A 17823-nucleotide genomic window follows, 5' to 3' on the forward strand; every position below is an offset into this window, starting at 1 on the left:
GGCGCGGCGCGGCGCACGCGCTGCCGCCCGGCCACGCCCGGCGCGGGGCAGGAGCGGAGGGCGGGGAGGGATCGCGCGGCGCGCGGTGCCGTGCGCTGCCCCGCCCCGAGAAACCCGAACGCTGCGCTTGGACCGCTCGTAAAAAAATACGTGAAAAGACTTTGCGAGTATTTCCTGCCTCTGCCGCAGCCATGGAATGGTGCTACCTCCAATAACACACACGGGGAAAGAAAGAAATGAATCCTGTGGTCTGCCTGGTCTGTTCAATCAAGCTAGCAGGACTGGAAACACAAATGTTGGTCTTCTAGCTTAAAGCCTAAAAGTGTTTTAAAGCCTAAATATGTTTGTAACCACAAACCCTTCCCTGAAGTACAGGAAAAGGCTAAAAGACCTTAATTTTGCCTTTGGCTATTCAGTTACTGAAAACTAATCTCGTTGGTTTGTATGCTGTATATTCTGCATGAAAGCAGGTAACCCCTGAGTGCTGCCTTGCCACCCTGCATTCCCAGGGAGAGAGATTTTGATCAGACTGACAGAGCCGTTTTGGGGCAAATGGAATGTAAATCTGCTAATCTGCCAGTTCCTTATGGTTTATCTAGGAGCTCATGCTTGTAGCATCTTTTTTTTTCACCCCTCTCTAGCTTCAGAATGTGGAACAGAAGATAGAAGAGGACTTGCTGTCAGATGCAGAAGGCCAAAGTACCCAGCATTGCTGTCTGCATAATGAAGGAAGCTAAAAAGGTGACAAGCTGGAGGTGCTTTGCCTCAGGACATCTGAATTCTGCAAAGCTAGCTCTTTTCAGATGAGTGTTACCTGCACAGAAGTCAATTGATGGGATAGTTTAACTGAAAATAGGTGTTGCCTACTGCACACTTGAAACCACAGTTACTACAGGGGAAGTTTTGTAAGGCTGAAAGTTGGGATCCTTGCTCTTTGCTGATTCCCACCCACTGCCACTTCAGATTAAAACTTGTTTGCAAATCATGAGAAAAAACATTTCAGATTTGAGTCTTAACTGTGAGTATGCTTAGTTGCTTCTCAGGGTGTCTGACTTCTGTGTGCATGTAAGGTATAGGTATATGCCTTCAGCCATGGCTTCATGTGAATGTGCTCTTTGGGGTCTTCTCAGCAAGCCAGAGATGTATTTGCTCCTGTTTCTGAAAAATGTTAGGTGCAAGCTCCCCTGAGGATAGGGCAGTTCTCTAACTTGGCTTCCGATTCAGAGTTGTTACAGGAGTCTGTCTTGATGGTTCTGGCTCATATCCTGTTTGGGCTTTGCCCAGCCAATGGCATTTGTTTTGAAGCAAGCTCAGTGGATGTGGTGGGGCTGCTTGAGGATACTGGTCATGCCAAGCAACTGTGGGGTTTATATAATTTTTTTCCTCCTGTAGTAGAACAGAGATTAATTTCCAATTGACTAATTAATTTCCATTTAATTAAAGTGGTCCTTCCCCCCCCTCTTCCTTTTTCCCCTCTTCCTAGTCCAGAGTGTACAGTAGATGCCTGGCTTATCATCACACCAGGACACTCCTGCTCTATTGGCATTGCTTCAGTTCCTTGTGCTGCAGTAAATAGCTGATGCTGTGTAGTACAGACAGATCTCCCAGGGCTTGCATAGGCTGGGGTTAGGAACCCTAGGTCAGGGTTTCTGTCCAAGAGAGGCAGCAGGGAACGTATGGGCAGGCTCAATGATAGGGAACATGAGACAGAGGGAAGGCTGTGACTGGAGAGATGCTTGCTCCACAGGACAGGGGCTGTGTCAGGGTGCCCAGTCATTCCTGTGAATGACTGAAGTGTCTTTGATGGTACCATAGGTGGATGCTGCTGCCATTGTAGCTGTTCAGAGCCTCCTCAGGATGCGAGAACACCAGAGATGTACTTGATGAGCATCACAGCCTGTTTTATTAGCTGTATTCTCTTTTCTCTGAATGGATACATTATTTTCTGGTGGGGAAAAGGTGGCCTCTTACCCTCCACGTCTTCAAATTCTGTGAAGCTGCAGTAAAAGAGCTGAACTCATATCTGCCCCTCCTCCCTGATTTTTAAAACCACTTCAAAGGTGAGCTAGCAGACGATTGAAGCGACCAGTTCTGCCAGGCTCGTTTCTGCTCACCTTTCCTGGCGCTCCCCCGTGGAACAAAGCACATCATTTCCCTTTGATTTCCCACTTTGAAAGCCATGGGGGACAGAGTCTGAAATGGCCCACAAGTTTTTTAGTGTCTCCTCTCTGTACCTTCCTGAAGCACTGGGTGGATCAGGACAGGACTCCAGGAAGGAGACCTGGCTTGTGGCTAAATTGGCCAGCGGGATGCTCCACCCTCGTGGCTGTTGCAAGCAGCATCCCCAGGTTTGTGGGTAGGGTGAGGTAACAGTGCAGCGACAGGGGGTGGGAGCCACAGTGTCTGGGATTTGGTGGCTTTGACTAAGGCACGCAGGTGTTCCAGAGTCCAGCCTGGCTGCCCGTCACCAGCAGCATGTGTGTCCCATCTTCTGGCACAGCTACTGCCCCAGGGATGGAGGGGTCTGCCCTGCTCTCCATTTCGCTGCCAAGAAGAGATGGCACGTGGCAGAGTGGAGTGCGTACTGCCAGTGTCCTGCCAGGCAAGGAGGACAACAGCAGTGAGTTTGGGTGCCTCAGCCAGTGCCCAAGGCACAGGCTGCTTGCCCTCTCTGAAAGGGATCGTGTCACAGCTGTGAGGCTGGACGAGAGGAGAGAAAAGCAGGGCTTGTTTTTGCTATGTGAGTTTCTTTACTTCCTTCTGTGCTATCACGACTGGAGAGGTTTGCAAAGCTTTAACACATAGGGCTTCATTTGCAAGCAGGGAGTGATGCAGCCCATCCCTGGCGTGGTGCAGACTATGTGAATCTGAATCTACAGCCCCATCTCAGTGCCCCAGAGCTCTCTTAGCAAAATACAAACAGCTTGTCTCTGCTCAGCTTACAAGATGACAGGATCATACCTTGCAGCAGTGCAGCTGCACAGCGCATGCATGGTGTTTAGTGCAGGTGCTGCAGGTGATGCTCAGAAACAGTGGTATGCTGACTCAGTGCAGGGAGCAGGAGGATAATAAAGCAGTAGGAATTGGTCATGTCAAAGGAAGCACCAGATGATAGTCTTGAGTAAAGGTTAATTGATCTGTACTGCATTATTGTGATGAAGGTCTCCATGCTTTATAGTCACTTTTGTATGTATTGTGAAGCTGCAAAATCTAGAGAAAACTTCCTTTGCCTGCTGGTTTAGGGCCAGGCTGGGTGCCTGTGTAAGGCTGCTTTTGTGACAGTACTGAAAATGCAAATATATTTGTGTGTGTGTTTTTGTGTGTTTTCGTTTGTTTCCCTCTCAGACCCCAGGTGCAAGAATTGATGCTGGAATCATACTCGGCTGCTTACAACAGGATGTTGTAACCCACAGGTTAGGGCTTAAACCTCTGTGTAAGACTACTCTGTGATTCAACCCTGCTCATCCTGCTAGTTGAGAGTCACTGAGAGGAGGACCATATCAGTGAAGGTTTAGTCTGATAAAAACCATTCTCTTAACACTGCGGCTTGAAACAGGGATATTGTATCTTTAAGGCACCCCCTTCTCGTTCCCCTAATACCTCTAGGCCTCTGAATGATTCTGGAGGAGAGCATCAGTGCAGGAGTTTAAGGCATCTTTCCCTGCCCTGCTGCACTGCTCACTTGCTGCTCCGAAGGCTGTGCTTTGCTGTTTCTATGGAAACCATTAGTTGCTAAGCAACTGGAGCATCATCTGTGGTGAGCCCTCGCATCTAATTATCCCATCACAGTGGCTGAGAGGGGCTAGGGGGGGATTAACTCCTCTACCATGGCAGATCCATTGACAACACTTTAATCACATTTAAAGGGACATTGTCTCCATTCTGCCACACTTATGAGGAGGAATAAGGTTTTCTGCAAGCAGTGGACACACTGTCTGTGCTCATGGCATGCTTGGAGCTTCCATGCCCTTGCATGGAGTTCTGCAGGGAGCTCTTATTTCTGTTCAAGTTATGCATGATGCACTTAGCTGTACATTTGGATTGTGCAGTCTTTGCCTTGTGGACTGTATCTGGGCCATACTTACAGTCATAAGTGTATTTTTTTTTTTTTTTTTTTTTTTTTTGTGTTGTGGTCAACTTGATGCTACCCTTACTGTCTCTGTCCCCAGACCCTGATGTTATGTCTGCTCTGTGAGGTATTGCTAATTCTTCAGAACTCAGCAATGGAAGAGGTGGGCAGTTCTCTGTCTTCTGTCTGTTTGCAAACATTGCATAGTTTGGTATTCACTTTTGGTATTCACCTTACTGTTTGCTTCTGGGAGGGATAGAGAGTGTCATCAAGAAGTACTGAAAGCCTGAGGGGTGAAGTAACAGCTACAGAAAATCTCATTTTCCAGATCTCTGTAAGTGGACAAAGCCAGCAGCAGCCTGGTAAATTTTGCACATTCAGATAAAATAGTCAATCTGAGAGCCGATTCTAATTTTGAGTTTGCAAACACAAGGTTGATGTAGTGTATGACTCAGTCTCCCCACTGTGACAGATTGCATCTGAATGAGGTTCCCAGATTTGTGAGGAGAGTGGTAGTGGTTTGAGTTACTTTCACTGAGTTTAGGGAAAACCTGACTGCACCAGGTGAGTGCTTGGGTGCATTGTATCTGCTTCTTGCCTGCTGCCATCAAGACCAATCGGGACTTCACTTCCAATCAGTTTTCACTTTCTGCCAGAAAATGGATGCTTTGTGATTTACTAAGGTGGATGCATTTCTAGCGGCTGAATCAATGACTCTATTGGAAAGTTTTCCTGATTTTTTGCTGCCTAGATGTGTGAGCCAGCTGAGAGTTACTGTAAAGCTCCCTAGCAGTGTTTGCTGTGCTTTGTATGCAGAGGGAGGATATAGCTTCAGCAGGAGGGTGGCCCATTCCTACTTCTGAAAACAAGAGAATCCCTAATACCTCCCCAAACTGGCTTTTTCTCTGTGTCCACCCTTGAATTGGAAAGCCTTTCACTGCAGCCAAAGCCTTCAGGCACTATCCAGCCCCAGAAATATGTCGTGGCAACATGTTAGCACTGCTTCCACGCCTCCCCACTGGCACAGGACCAGAGCATGCGACTCTCCGAGGACTGAGTGACCCGGGGCTAGGTGGGATAGGATAACTTGGGAAGATGGAGCAGGTGCCCCTCTGCCTTGCTCTCAGAGTAGACAGATGATAGTGATTATTATTAAGAGCTCTTGTAATGATCTCAGGGAGGGGTAAGTGGAGGAGAGAGACATATTTTGTCATGAAAATGGGAAGTGTAATTGAAGTCCACATGTTAATTAAGAGCTGAAGGGGAGAAATAGATGGATTTCTACCTGAAGTTACATTGGCATTGGCAGTTGGGCATTCTGCATAATGCTAATCAGCAATGAAGAAAGGCTTTGAAGGAGAGGCATGAGAGAGAAATTTTGCACAGAGGCTCCCATGGCTTTGAATGGAGCACATAGGACCAAGGAAAAGCTTTGTTTTCCCCAGCCAAGGCTGGGAAAAAGAGGAACAGTATCTACAACTTTTTGCATTTGGTTCCTCAGTGTAAATTTGCAGTGTCAAGAAGAGGTGGTCCAGGTCTGATCACCCATGTATGTCTGGTCTGCCTAGGCACCTCCCTCAGACGAGAAGTGGATGTGACAGCATTCCTGAGCTCCTGCTGCCCCATCAACTGTGGGCACTCTAAGCAAGCACAAATCTAGTGCAGATCCTGGGACAGCAGGTGAGGATATCCCACCACTCCGTGCAGGCCAGGACAACTGAAGCCTACTCATCTGCCCCTCTGCAGACATGTGAGATGGCTAATCAGGTGCAGATCCCTGGTGGTTTCAGATGCTTTAATATGGAATTTTATGTTACTTTTGTCTTACCAGTCAGAAACCTATGAAATTACAGCTCTGCTTCTCTGACAGGGCAGGTACAGCAGGAGGACCTCACAGGTTTGGTCTTTGACTCCTTTGCCACATGGGAGAGACCTGCAGAAATGCATTTGGAAATATCTTCCCTCTTTGTACTAATGTATTTGACAGCGGGATCCTCTGCTGCTTCAGCTGTGCCAGAACCCCATTACCACAGTCTGTGGAAAGGGGCTGACTACTACACATGCCTTGTTGGAAGCCCAAGAACCTTGTGGGAATGAATAGAGGGGCTGTGAGTGATGCACCTGCTTACAAGAGGGCACTGCAGAATTTGAATGCATCTGTGAGGAAAGAAGGTAGTGGTCTGTGTGTATATGATGCTATTTAAGAGAGAAGAGGATAATTCTGCTTCTTTACAAAAGTGAGAAGAAGGTTGTCTGCAAGCAGAACTTAAGGGAACTGTTCAAAATGCCATTTGCCATGTGCAGAGACTCACAGGGATCAGGAGAAGCAAGTATGCAAGCCTCTGACTCATACATGATGTCCTAGAGTCAGGAAGGAGTAATCTAAAAGCCACTTGAGCCATGTGCTGCATCTTAATGAGGAAGGCAGCACTCACAAAAATGCTGCAGCCGAGCTGCTGCTGGCCTAGCTTTGCTACCAGTGTGGCTATTTTTCTGCAAAGACCAAAAGGCCTTGTGCTGTCAGATTATCCCTGAGGATTTATGCAGAACAGTTAGTGTGCCTCCTGATGCCCTCCAAAGCTAGGTGGAGCGCTCTCTTTGCACCCATGGATTTCTTGGTGAGAACAGCAGCACCCCTCTCTTTGAGCAGAGCATGGCATCAGGGAGAATCAGGGCAAAACTTGAGAAAGTGTCAAGCGTTATGAATTTGATTTGTAAAATTGCCCATGCCTCTCCTAGTGGATGAACACCCTGCTGGAGCAGCACATGTAAATACACAGTGCCTTTGCACAGTGTCATGGTTTGACACTGGATAATGGGACAAAGAAATTAAAGCGAGGCAAGGAAATTTGGAAGATAGAAAGTCACTGTTAAAATTGGAGTTTGGACAGAACACTGAGTTGAGTAGTGAGACCCCTGGAAAATGCTGAGGGGTTTGTAATTGCTTGTTTGAGAATGGTGCTTGAAGTATAGCAGTTTCTTCCAGGTGGCTGGCTGGGTGGAATTTTTCCTGGCTATCAGATGGCCAGCAGTGTTTGTAGTTTGCTCTCTGATCTAGAAGTGAAACTGGGGAATGTCTTACTCTGTCTGCTGAGCTATACTGCATCCTTGTTCTTCCTTTTCTCTTGTGCCCTCCCTTTTGTTTTTCATTTCCTTTTGGCATCTTGGGACTTAAAGCATTTCCAAGAAGAATTGACGCTAGGAGAGCAGCCACTGAGGAAGCTTACCAAATACTCTACATCGGCTGACAGCTCTTCTCAAAACTAGATGGTTACTAATTAAAGGAAGTCAAGTGGGAAGGCTGCATTGGCCTTTCTGTTTCTTTTTCCTTCCTTTGATTAACAGAGTTTGTGATCTTGGAGGAAGATCGTACTCCTGTCTTTCCTGGGAAATCCTCTCTTAGTGCTTGTACTCTGTGGTGATCCCAGTGCTGCGTGCAGGATCTTTCTAAGGAAGTACACTGACTGTGTGCTCTAAGCACAATATAGCTGCCAACATAGAGCAGTAGGACAGAAATAAAGCTGCAAAAAGAAAACACAAACTGGGAGAGGAACATTAAACACTGGGGAGAGCTCTTCTTGGAGATCTTCTGTGGGACTTTTACTTGAAGCTTTATATTGTCAGTACAAAAAAGACTGATATCATCCTCAGGGAACTTCTTGTTCCTCAGCCTGCTGCACCTTTCACACAGAGGAGCCCTTTACATGGCCAATCTTAGACCATCTGTGTGCATGTAGGCTGCTCCATGTGGCTTTTTTACATGGTACTAGGATCTGAATGGCTGGGAAGATGAAGGGCAAGCACATGCTTCTTTTATTTTCAAGAACATTTGGTTTCTAGAGCCAATCTTAACAGATGCACTGTCAACGCTTAACGATTCAACCTTGTGTGGAAGAACTGGGTATAAAGAAAACTGAATTGGCAGTAACAAACGCCTCCCACTCCAATTCATGTCCAAGAAAAGTGTAGCAGTTTTGTCCTGATTATATTCCAGAGCAGTAATCCTCCAGGTTCCCTTGCTGAAATCTTGCTCCTCCTATCTGCCCCTGTCCTTTCCTCCTTCAAATGCAACCTCTCACTCAATTTAAGTAAATGTGCTGTATTGGAAAACACCACAGCAGAATTACTTAAGGAGTAAAGAAGTGAACAAATGACAATTCATTAAAATAGGTCATTGAAATTGCAACTTTCTATGCATGTTCTTAATCTGTGAGGCCAAAGCACAAATCTTCTGAACAAAGCAAAAGACAGTAAGAAGATGACAGTCAAGAGCCTGGAACAGCATCTCTTGCCTGCCTCTCAACCACACAGCAGTCACCACACCAGCTTTCCCACAGAAACAGGCTGGAAATCTCTCCATGTGTTGGTTTAACACAGCCTGGTTCTTTTAGGGGGGAAACCACAGAGGTGGCTTCTGTGAGAAGCTGCTAGAAGCTTCCACTATGTCCAACAGAGCCAAGAGCCAATCTCTGATGGGTTGGGAACAATCTTTCCAACCTGAGAAAGAATTTCAGCATTTGGGGTGCTCTCTAAACCAGTCTCTCCTGCACTGCTCAGGCTGCTTGCTGCGGACTATTTGCCAGTGCCTTCCAGCCCGGAAAGGGTTAAATCTCAAAAGCACCTCCTGGGGTTTTGCTAATTCTTTTCATCTCTGTTTTATTTCCTCAAAGACAGAGATCAACTGTCTGGATCTGGCTTGACCTCACAGCAAAGCCCATGGCCACACTCTGCAGCACAGATTGCCTGTCTGCAGAAGGGGACACAGATTTCCTGTGCTGGACCCCTTTTGGAGGTGAGCATGAATATTTCATGGCAGGGAGAGGATGCTTCAGTAGCATGATGCACACATGGGTTTACATTGTGCTGTAAGGGACAAAGAACAGACCCCAGGTCAGCATCTCTAGCTACCAGGAGGTCCACTTAGAAAAGAAGGCTCCCAAGGGTTTAGGGACCTCCTGGGTCACCCACCTTTTTTCTGTAAAGCTAGTGGTACAATGAGCCACAGGTGGTGCCAGCAGCTCCTGCACACACCTGCCATGCTTTACATTGATCCAATATCCCAGCAAGGAAAACTGCAGGTTGTCTTGATCTCTTGGGGGATAAAAGAGGGCAACCCTATGGTCCCCAGGACATCCGCAGTACCTAAGACTCTGTCAGAATGCTGCAGCAGCTCCAAAATACTAGAAGGAACCAAATGGTCATTCTTAACTGGAGAGATGAAGGTAATATTGTTTGATATGGAAATCCATTTCCTTGCTCCTGCACCTGGGTGTTAAAGACCTATTTGGCATTTGTCACCAGATATATGGTTTCTCTTTCTTCTGTTAAAACAGCCCCTTCTGCTGTGCACATGCTGCTCTCAGAGATGGATGCATCTCTTTTGCATCATCGGAGAAGTGGGGAAATACAATAAGGCAACTTGTTTTCTGGTGTTTCTTGTCCCAGCTCTAGCGCTGCCTCTGGGCACCAGGAGCACAGAGGAACAATCTGGCTGCAGTGAGAGCTGCCTCGCCGCCCCGCACGGGCCGCGAGGGGCCGGGCCGGGCCGGGCCGGGCCGGGCGGGAGGAGCGGGACGAGCCCGCCGGGGCAGCCCGCGCGGCGCTCTCGCTTCTGCCCGCCAGGCGGCGCCACTGAGCCCCGGCGCCGGCTCCGCGCCGGGGGAGCCCGGCCAGGGCCCGGCCGCGAGTCCCGGGCAGTGTACCGGGCAGTGTACCGGGCAGTGTACCGGGCAGTGTACCGGGGAGGGCCCGGCCGCGAGTCCCGGGCAGTGTACCGGGCAGTGTACCGGGGAGGGCCCGGCCGTGTGTCCCGGGCAGTGTACCGGGCAGTGTCCCGGGCAGTGTACCGGGGAGGGCCCGGCCGTGTGTCCCGGGCAGTGTACCGGGCAGTGTACCGGGGAGGGCCCGGCCGCGAGTCCCGGACAGTGTACCGGGCAGTGTACCGGGCAGTGTACCGGGGAGGGCCCGGCCGCGAGTCCCGGGCAGTGTACCGGGCAGTGTACCGGGGAGGGCCCGGCCGCGAGTCCCGGGCAGTGTACCGGGGAGGGCCGGGCCGTGTGTCCCGGGGAGGGGTCCTGCCACCCCCGGCCCAGCCGTGTGCCACCGAGTTCCTCTGAGTCTATAGGGATGCATGCAAATGGCAGGTTGTCAGAGGAGGTGGAGATAATCTGGAGTATGAGAGGACGCTGAACAGAAATGCAAGTAATAAGTAACTGCTCAAGGGCGATGTGGTCTGGACAGGAAGGCCCTTTTTCTTGTCCCAAATTCTGTAGAGTTCTTGCAGCATTTGTGACAAAGTGCTCAGCACTTTTGGCCTGGGAGTACCATCAGACCTGTCTAAATGCACGTGCCTTGGGAGACAGAGGTACAGATCACAGAATGACAAGGTTGGAAGAGACCTTCAAGGTCATCGAGTCCAACTCCCCTAACAACTAAACCATGGTACCCAGTGCCACATTCAGTCTTTTTTTAAACACATCCAGGGATGGTGACTCTGCCACCATCCTGTAGATGCTGCATGATGACACTCAGTATAAATTGCACCATTATCTTGCCAGGTAGTGAAGTCAAGCTGACTGGTCTATAATTATTAGGATCTTTCTTCACACCCTTTTTGTGAACGGGTGTCACACTGGGCAGCTTCCAGTCATCTGGAACCTCACCAGTGAGCCAGGTCTGCTGGTAAATGATGGAAAGCAGCTTCACAAGCTCATCTGCCAGCTCCCTCATCACCTTGGGGTGGATCCCATATGGTCCCATGGATTTATAAACGTCCAAGCAGCTCAGTAGTTCTCTGACTGCCTCCTCTTGGATAATGGGGGGATCATTCTGCTCCCTGGCACCATCGACCAGCCCAGGAGGACAGTTGTCCTGGGGACAATCTGTCTTCCCACAAAAGACCGAGGCAAAGAAGGCATTAAGGACTTCTGCCTTCTCCTCATCTGCAGTTATTAAGTTCCCTCCCTCATCCAGTAAAGAAGGTTAGTCCTACCCTTGCTTTTAACATTAATATATTTTTAAAAACATTTTTTATTATCCTTTACAGAAGTTGCCATTTTAAGTTCAAACTGAGATTTGGCCTCCCTAATTTTTTTTCCTACGTGCTCTAGCAGCCCCCTTAAATATTTCCTGAGAGGCCTAACCCTCCTTCCAAAGATGATGCATCCTCCTTTAATTCCTAAATTCCTTCAAAACCTCCTTGCCCGGCTTGGATACCTCATTGATTTGTCTTTCGGCACACAGGGACAGTCTGTTCTGTGCCCTTAAGATTTCTGTTTTGAAGCATGCCCACCTTTCTTGAACTCCATTGTTTTTAAGGGCTGCTTCCAAGGAACTCTGATGAAACAGGGCTAGGTAAAAACCTAGGAAACAGAGCTTGAACACACAGGTAGAGCCTGTAGCTTCACTCAGATGGTCACCTTTGCTGGAACATGCAAGGCTCATGTGCCTAGCCAGCCAGCCGAGTGTTGATGCAGGTGAATCGGGCTGTGTTAGTCCTTTGTGCCAGGGCATACGCCCTGCTTCCCTGAAAAACAGGTCTGAGATGCTGTGGGAGAGGTTCTTCCCCAAACTAGAGATTTGTGTGGTTGAGGCATTGCACACAAGAAGATGCACATGTCTGTCTTAGGAACAGAGACTGTATATGGGAATAATGAGGCTCTCAAGTGGTAGTCCAAGCTAGCACCAAAATAAGTCCTTGTCATGCTCGCAGATGGCACAAGACAGCAGCTTGATAACTTTTCCTGTTATGACCCAGTTTACCGAGTGGTGATTTCAAGTAACCCCAAATACTAATAGAGACATTGTATAAAATTGGATTTGTGTCTGGCCTGTGACCTTTCTGAAAACTCTCTTGATCTCTGCTCTACAAGTTGTTGGCACAGGCTTGCACATTTGCAGTGACCAGGCTTCCAGGCGTCCTCTGGAGATAAAAGCAATGAGTAAATAAATCAAAGGGAGGGATTGCTTTGTTTCTAGTTCTGCCTTATTGTAAGACCGTAGTAGCAGTGACAGCAAAAGCTGTTCTTGCACCTTCCTTGACTATCTCCTTATTCCTTAGTAGGAAGCACCACAGATTGCTTGCTATACAGCGTAGCTTTAGGGCTGGCGCCCATGTGCCGTTCTCTGTTCCTGCTGTTTGTGGTTTCACATGCTCGTGCGTGCCTGCAGAATGTGTGTCTGCCCCGGCACAGTTGCCAACACCCATCCTGGGCACATCTGCGTGATGGTTTTCCCGTCCGGGTGCGCACGGTGAGCGCCGTGCCCGCCCGGGGGGCCGCCGTGCCGGGCAGGCACCGGGGCGGCGCGGAGCCCCGGCCGGCGGCCGCGAGCGGGCCGGCGGAGCGGACACGGAGCTCCGGGAGCCGCCGGCCCGTTCCAGCAGCAGCGGGATGCCGCGCTGCCCGTGTGGAGGCCGCTTCTGCCTGCGTGGCCGGCCGGGAGATGCGGCGGCGAGCCCCGCATCCCTGGCGCGACCCGCGGGTCCCGCCCGCCGGGCTTTCGGGCGAGGGCTCTGCGTGCTTTGTGTCGCCGAGAGCCGCGGCCGCGGAGCCAGTCCCGCCGCCCGGTGTTTCCAGAGCCGCACTCGGCGGAAGGCGCCGTATCAGGATAAAAGTCCCCGCCGCCGCCGCGGCCGCCGCCGCCAGCCCGACCCCGGGGGCGGTGCGAGGCGCTGGCTGTGCCGCCGGCTGCGTTTACCGCGCCGGTGGCCTCGCCGAACCAGTTAACCCTTCGCGCCCCCTCCGCAGGCGCCGGCAGCGGGTGCGCTGCTCGGCCCCGCAGACTGCCCGGTGGACTGCGGCTCTCCTGGCCCTACCGCTTGGCAGGGGCACAAGTTCCCTCGCAGCTCCGGCGCCAGTAAACCTCAGCCTTTTCTCGGTTTGCTGCTGGGCAGGGCCTGCCCTGCCATTGTCCCAAGACCAGGGACCACACAAAGCGATCCAAATACCTCTAGAGTGGGTAGCAAAGGCCATCTGAGGGTAGGCACTTGTGATAGGAGTGAAGCTCACAGGATTCTAGCAACACCAGGACTGTGTGGACCTGAGATGATTTCCTTAGGGCTGCAGTGAGCATCTGAGGTGTTGGGAGGATAAGGCTGGCATTCAGGGTTCTCAGGAGTAATAAGAAGGGAAGAAGACTTGAAGAACTGCATCCTGCCTGCACCCATACAGGCATCGGGAATGCATCAGGCATTGAAGCACTATCAAGGCATCCAGGATGCTGAGTCTTGGTGTCACTGTGATCCTGGAACCATATCAGGAGTTTGTCTTTGCTAGATGATGGTCTGTCAGCCATGCTGAAGCTGCAGCAGCAACAGCATGTTTTCATTTGGAAAGAAGAAGTCTCAGTTTGATTAAATTCTCCCTCAGTACCTCAGCACAGGCTGTGTTTTGCCTTTAGGATTGCAGCAAAGGAAAATCCCAGCGTATGGAGGGGGCCAGTGCCCAGCTCCAGCATGAGGATGCTAAGCAGGAGACTCTGGCTGGCTGCATTGCTTCATGTGTTATCTTTGAGCTTCCATGTTTCTTGTGACTGCAGTGGGAGAACAGTCTTGGTCTGCTGGAGACGTGACAGTTAATAAAGAAAGGTGATCCCGTTTAAAAGGAGAAACCAAGCTGGGCCCTTCTGATTCTGTCCAAGTCCATCCAGACGATGAAAAGGCTGCCTAGGCAGCTGCAGAGGTGGCAAGGGTAGTGCAGGCTCATTGCAGTGGCCTGCTGCTGGTGGCTGCCCTGTTCAAACTCTAGTGAGCGTGAAATGAGGGAACCCATTCCTCCCCAGCTAACTGCACGGTTGGGTGCAGACCTGGGGCCTCTCCTAGTCTGGATGTTATTCCCTTTTCCCTGAGCAAATGGCTTTGTAGTACCACCAAAACAGAAGTGGGATTTAGACCTTGCAATGCAGTCCAAGGGAGATCAGGCACATCAGGGACTTGAGAGACTATGGGATAGAATCTGTGCTAGTGTCTGACCAGAAGAAAGGACACTTTGTCCAGGAGTCTGCAAAGGCATGGACAGGACTGGGAGCAGCCTGGAAAGAAATGAATAGATGTTTTTAGGCCTGTCTACCTCAGCAGTAGCAACATAGACTCTTCCATCCTCTTGCTGGACCATTGCCTTTCTGTGGGAGAATACAGGATGAATCTGCTAGGTCTGTGGATTTAATGCTGGGCTACCACCAGCTTCCTGCTCCATAGCTATGTGGATCAGAAAAACAGAGAGCTGCTCCCAAAACAGGCATTTCACAGCCTCAGACTAGTTTCCTTCAGCACAATTTGTCTGGACTCTTCTATCTCTGGGGCCTCTGCTGGGGATCTGTTGGAGTGATCCACTGGGGAAATGCTTTGCAAAGAAGCAGCCCCCGCTAAATGTGACTCACATAATTAATTCCAGTAGACCTAATTGGACCTAATTAATCATATTCATAAGTATAATGAGGGCCTTGCCCACAGGGGTCTTGTGAAGGTCTGAGCTTAGGGCTGCTGTTCTGGAGAGTCAGTGGGAATGAACAAGTCCCAGAGCCTTGGACATAGCTTAGGACCAGATTCCACCTACTCCAGGTGTCCTTGTTGGCAAAATGTGACAGGACAAGGCCAGTCCTTCTGACCCAGTAGCCCTGTATTCTCTGTATCCCACAGAGGTAGGATGTGTCAGGAGCTTCTGGGTGGTCAGTCACAATTCTTCCCAGGGAAGGCTGGAGTCACTGTCACAGATGGGTCCCTCTTGGTCCTTAAATATTTAGGGGGACTTTTCCATTTTATATGTTGCATGTAAGTTTTGTGGTCCAAAGGCAGGAAAAGGAGCAGGTAACAGCCAAGTCTGGGCATCTTGTCTGAGGTTTGCTAGGTGCTGCTGTATCAGGCAGCTCCTGGAATGAGCTGCTACTGTGGTGGTGGTAGCTTTGGCAAAGAGAGGCTTTGAGAAGCTCCAAGGAATCTGCTTCACCATCTCCTCTCCTAGCATGGGTATAATTATAGAGGAGGGAAGGAGGGACTGGGAGTAATCATCAAGTGCAGGGAGGGTAGCTAGCCTGGCAGATGTTAATTAAAGGTAGAGGTTCTGAAATCAGCAGGGTCTGCTACACCAGCAGCAGCTGGTCCTCTTGCTGACCTTTCCCAGTCTTGTTTTGCCACTTTCATGTGTGCAGGCTGAGAGAGGTGTGAAGGGTTGTGATGTAAAAAGCCCAGAAGGTTGCAGGGAATGAGCAGGGAAGCAGCCAGAGGACCCAGAGGACAGGTGGTTCATGTGTCCCCCATGCTCCACACCTGACTGGAGGGAAGGAACTGCCTGTCTGCCTTTGGCACTGAACTGTCATGCCAAATAATGGTGGCTGGGCACCGTGTTTAACCCACTGCGCCTATGCATGCTGTCTGGAGCGCCAGTGCTGATACTGGGAAGGATGAAGGTGTGAAAATATGTCACTGCTTGCTGATGAGGCACTTGGGAGTTCACCAAAGACGCAGCGAGATGTATGGCCTCAGCACTCCCCTGGAGGGGTATATCTTCCTTGGGTGGCTTGTGTAAGCGAACGGTGCTCGATGCAAAGGGGCTCCCAGTGCCTGCCCACTCGTGTAGACTGCGGCGCCCCGAGGTAAAACCCAGAACATTCGCAACCCGCCCCTTCCCTTCCGCCTGCCTCGGCCTCGGGTGCTTTCCACAAGCACTTCTGCGAACGGGCGAAGCCGCCCTGTGCCAGCTGCCGAAGAGGCGCCTGCGAAGACTGATGTCGCGTCATTTCGGTTGGGGTTGGAAGCAGCCGCTGCTTCTCCCTCGCTCGCTCCCTCCCTCTTACGGCAGCCGTCGCTCTTCGCTGGGCCTCGCTGCGGCACCGTCTCCCCGTGGGGAACGGGAGGGCTCCGCAGCATCGCCCTCATCTGCCGTGGGGAATGGGGGTGTGCAGGGTTTCGCCGGCAGCCCATGGGGCAGAGCCCGGTGCCGGTGCCGCCGGTGCCGCCGGGGCGCGCGGGGCGGGGCGCTCGCTGCCCCGCCCCACCGGGAGCTCTCCGCCCGCCCCGGCAGGGGGCGCTGCCCGCGCCGCCGGTTCGGGGCGGACGGCGCTCCCCGTGTCCCTCACCGTCCCCGCGGCGTCGTTCCCTCCTCGCCGCGCTGCGGGTGCGAGCAGGGGGGCGAGTCTTGTGTTAATTTTCAACCGAGGCCGTCGCCTCCCGTCAGTGGAGCTGGATTGTTTGTCCCCACATCGCCCTGAGCTCTGCAGCTCTGGGGAGGCTGGCAAGTGGTGCCTGCCTCCAGCCGTCTCCTCCCAGCCCCACGCCTGGGTGGTTGGTGCGCTTCAGGCAGGAAGGTGACACGTCCTGGTTAGGATGCTGATGGCATTTCCCAGGAGCGGGCAGGCTGCGTCCACCACCTGGTATTTATGTGCACTATGCGGCTCCCGTCCGTGGAGTGTGTTGCTCAGGGCAGTAGAATGGTTAATGCCTGGAAAACTTGGTAAAGATAATAACATGCTGCTCTTCTCAAGAGCTGGAGCCAGTCCTTATGCCGTGTGTGTAGAATTACAAAATATCCTGAGTTGGAAGTGACCCACAAGGACCATCGAAGTCCAACTCCACATAGGCTCTGGGAGATGCGGCAAAGATGGGATCAGGTGTGGGACCTGCCCGGCACAGCGAGGCTAGAGAGCAGGACTCACAGGGTGTCGGCCTGAGCAGAACAAGTGTTGTGTATGATAAAGGGCAGAAAGATGCTCAGCAGGAGCAGTCCCCGTGCTGTCCCGGGGAGGAGTGGGATGCAATTCCGCAGGTCCCGACTGTGCTGAGACACGTGTGCTGTCGCGTACATGTCTGTGAGACTCGCGGGTGTGCGACACCTGGACGGCCACTCGCGGGGCGCCGGCCACTCGTCGCGGGAGGCCCGGAACGGGCGGCGGTGCCGAAGCCGGTCCCCGGCGGCGGTGCCGGTCGCGGGCGGTGCCGCTGGGCGGCCGGCAGGGCGCCCGCGACCAGGAAGCGGTTAATCGGCGCGCGGGGCTTTTATTTTGACAGGGCAGCGCCTGGCTCCGGCTCGGAGGAAAGTGAATGATCCTGTTTCTCCAAATGCTTATTCAGGCTCCGGCGGAGAAAGGAGCACTCGGCCCGCAGCGCCTCGCCCTCGCCACGGCGCCCCCGCCCGCGCCCGGGCCGCCGCGCCCGCCGGCTCCGCTCCCCGCCGCCCGCGCCCGGCCGCCCGCCGCAGCGCGGGGAAGCCGTCCGCGGCCCGGGGCCGGGCGGGCAGCCGGGGCTCGCCGCGGCCGGACGCCCACCCCCGCCGGCGGGCGCGGGCTGGAGCCGCCGGCTCGGTCGGCGGAAGGAGCGGCGCGGCGGGGCGGGGGGCGCCGCCGGCAGCGGCCCCGACCCCGCGCCCTGCGGCGGGCGGCCGAGCCATGAGCGCGGCCCGCGCCGCCGGCCCCGCGCCGCCGGCCGGCCCCCAGCAGCCCGCGGAGCCGCGCCGCGCCGCCCCGGCGGGCTCTCCCGGCCTACCCTGAGCCGCTCCGCCGCCGCCGAGGTGAGTGCCCCGCCAGGCCCGGGCAGCCGCCGTCCCATTGTTCCGCCCCGGGGGGGAGCCGGGGCTCCGCGCCGCCCCCGCACCGACCCCTTGCTCGGCGCAGCCGGGCCCGCCTCGGGGCTGTCACCCGGCCGGAGGGGCGGCCGGGAGCCGGCGGCCGAGCCGGAGATTCCGGGTTAGCCGCCGTGCCATCGCTCCCGGGGCAGCAATAACTTGACGGGGGGACTACTCGGCCTACCCGCCGAGTCCGGCGGC

At 52.7% G+C, this 17823-nt stretch overlaps 1 protein-coding gene across 2 annotated transcripts in view; it reads left to right on the forward strand.

Annotated features, from left to right (window-relative positions):
- The first annotated feature begins 17449 nt into the window (after nucleotides 1–17449).
- BCL9L (BCL9 like) overlaps nucleotides 17450–17823 on the forward strand; it is a 45035-nt gene continuing 44661 nt past the window's right edge. For both annotated transcript variants that reach the window (XM_021530071.3, XM_021530072.3), the window contains exon 1: nucleotides 17450–17568. The gene's annotated coding sequence lies outside the window, so the exon portion shown is untranslated. The remainder of the gene's footprint in view (nucleotides 17569–17823) is intronic.

This window comes from Lonchura striata, chromosome 24 (assembly GCF_050655825.1).
Source record: "Lonchura striata isolate lonStrDom1 chromosome 24, ASM5065582v1, whole genome shotgun sequence".
Classification (NCBI taxonomy): Eukaryota; Metazoa; Chordata; class Aves; order Passeriformes; family Estrildidae; genus Lonchura; species Lonchura striata.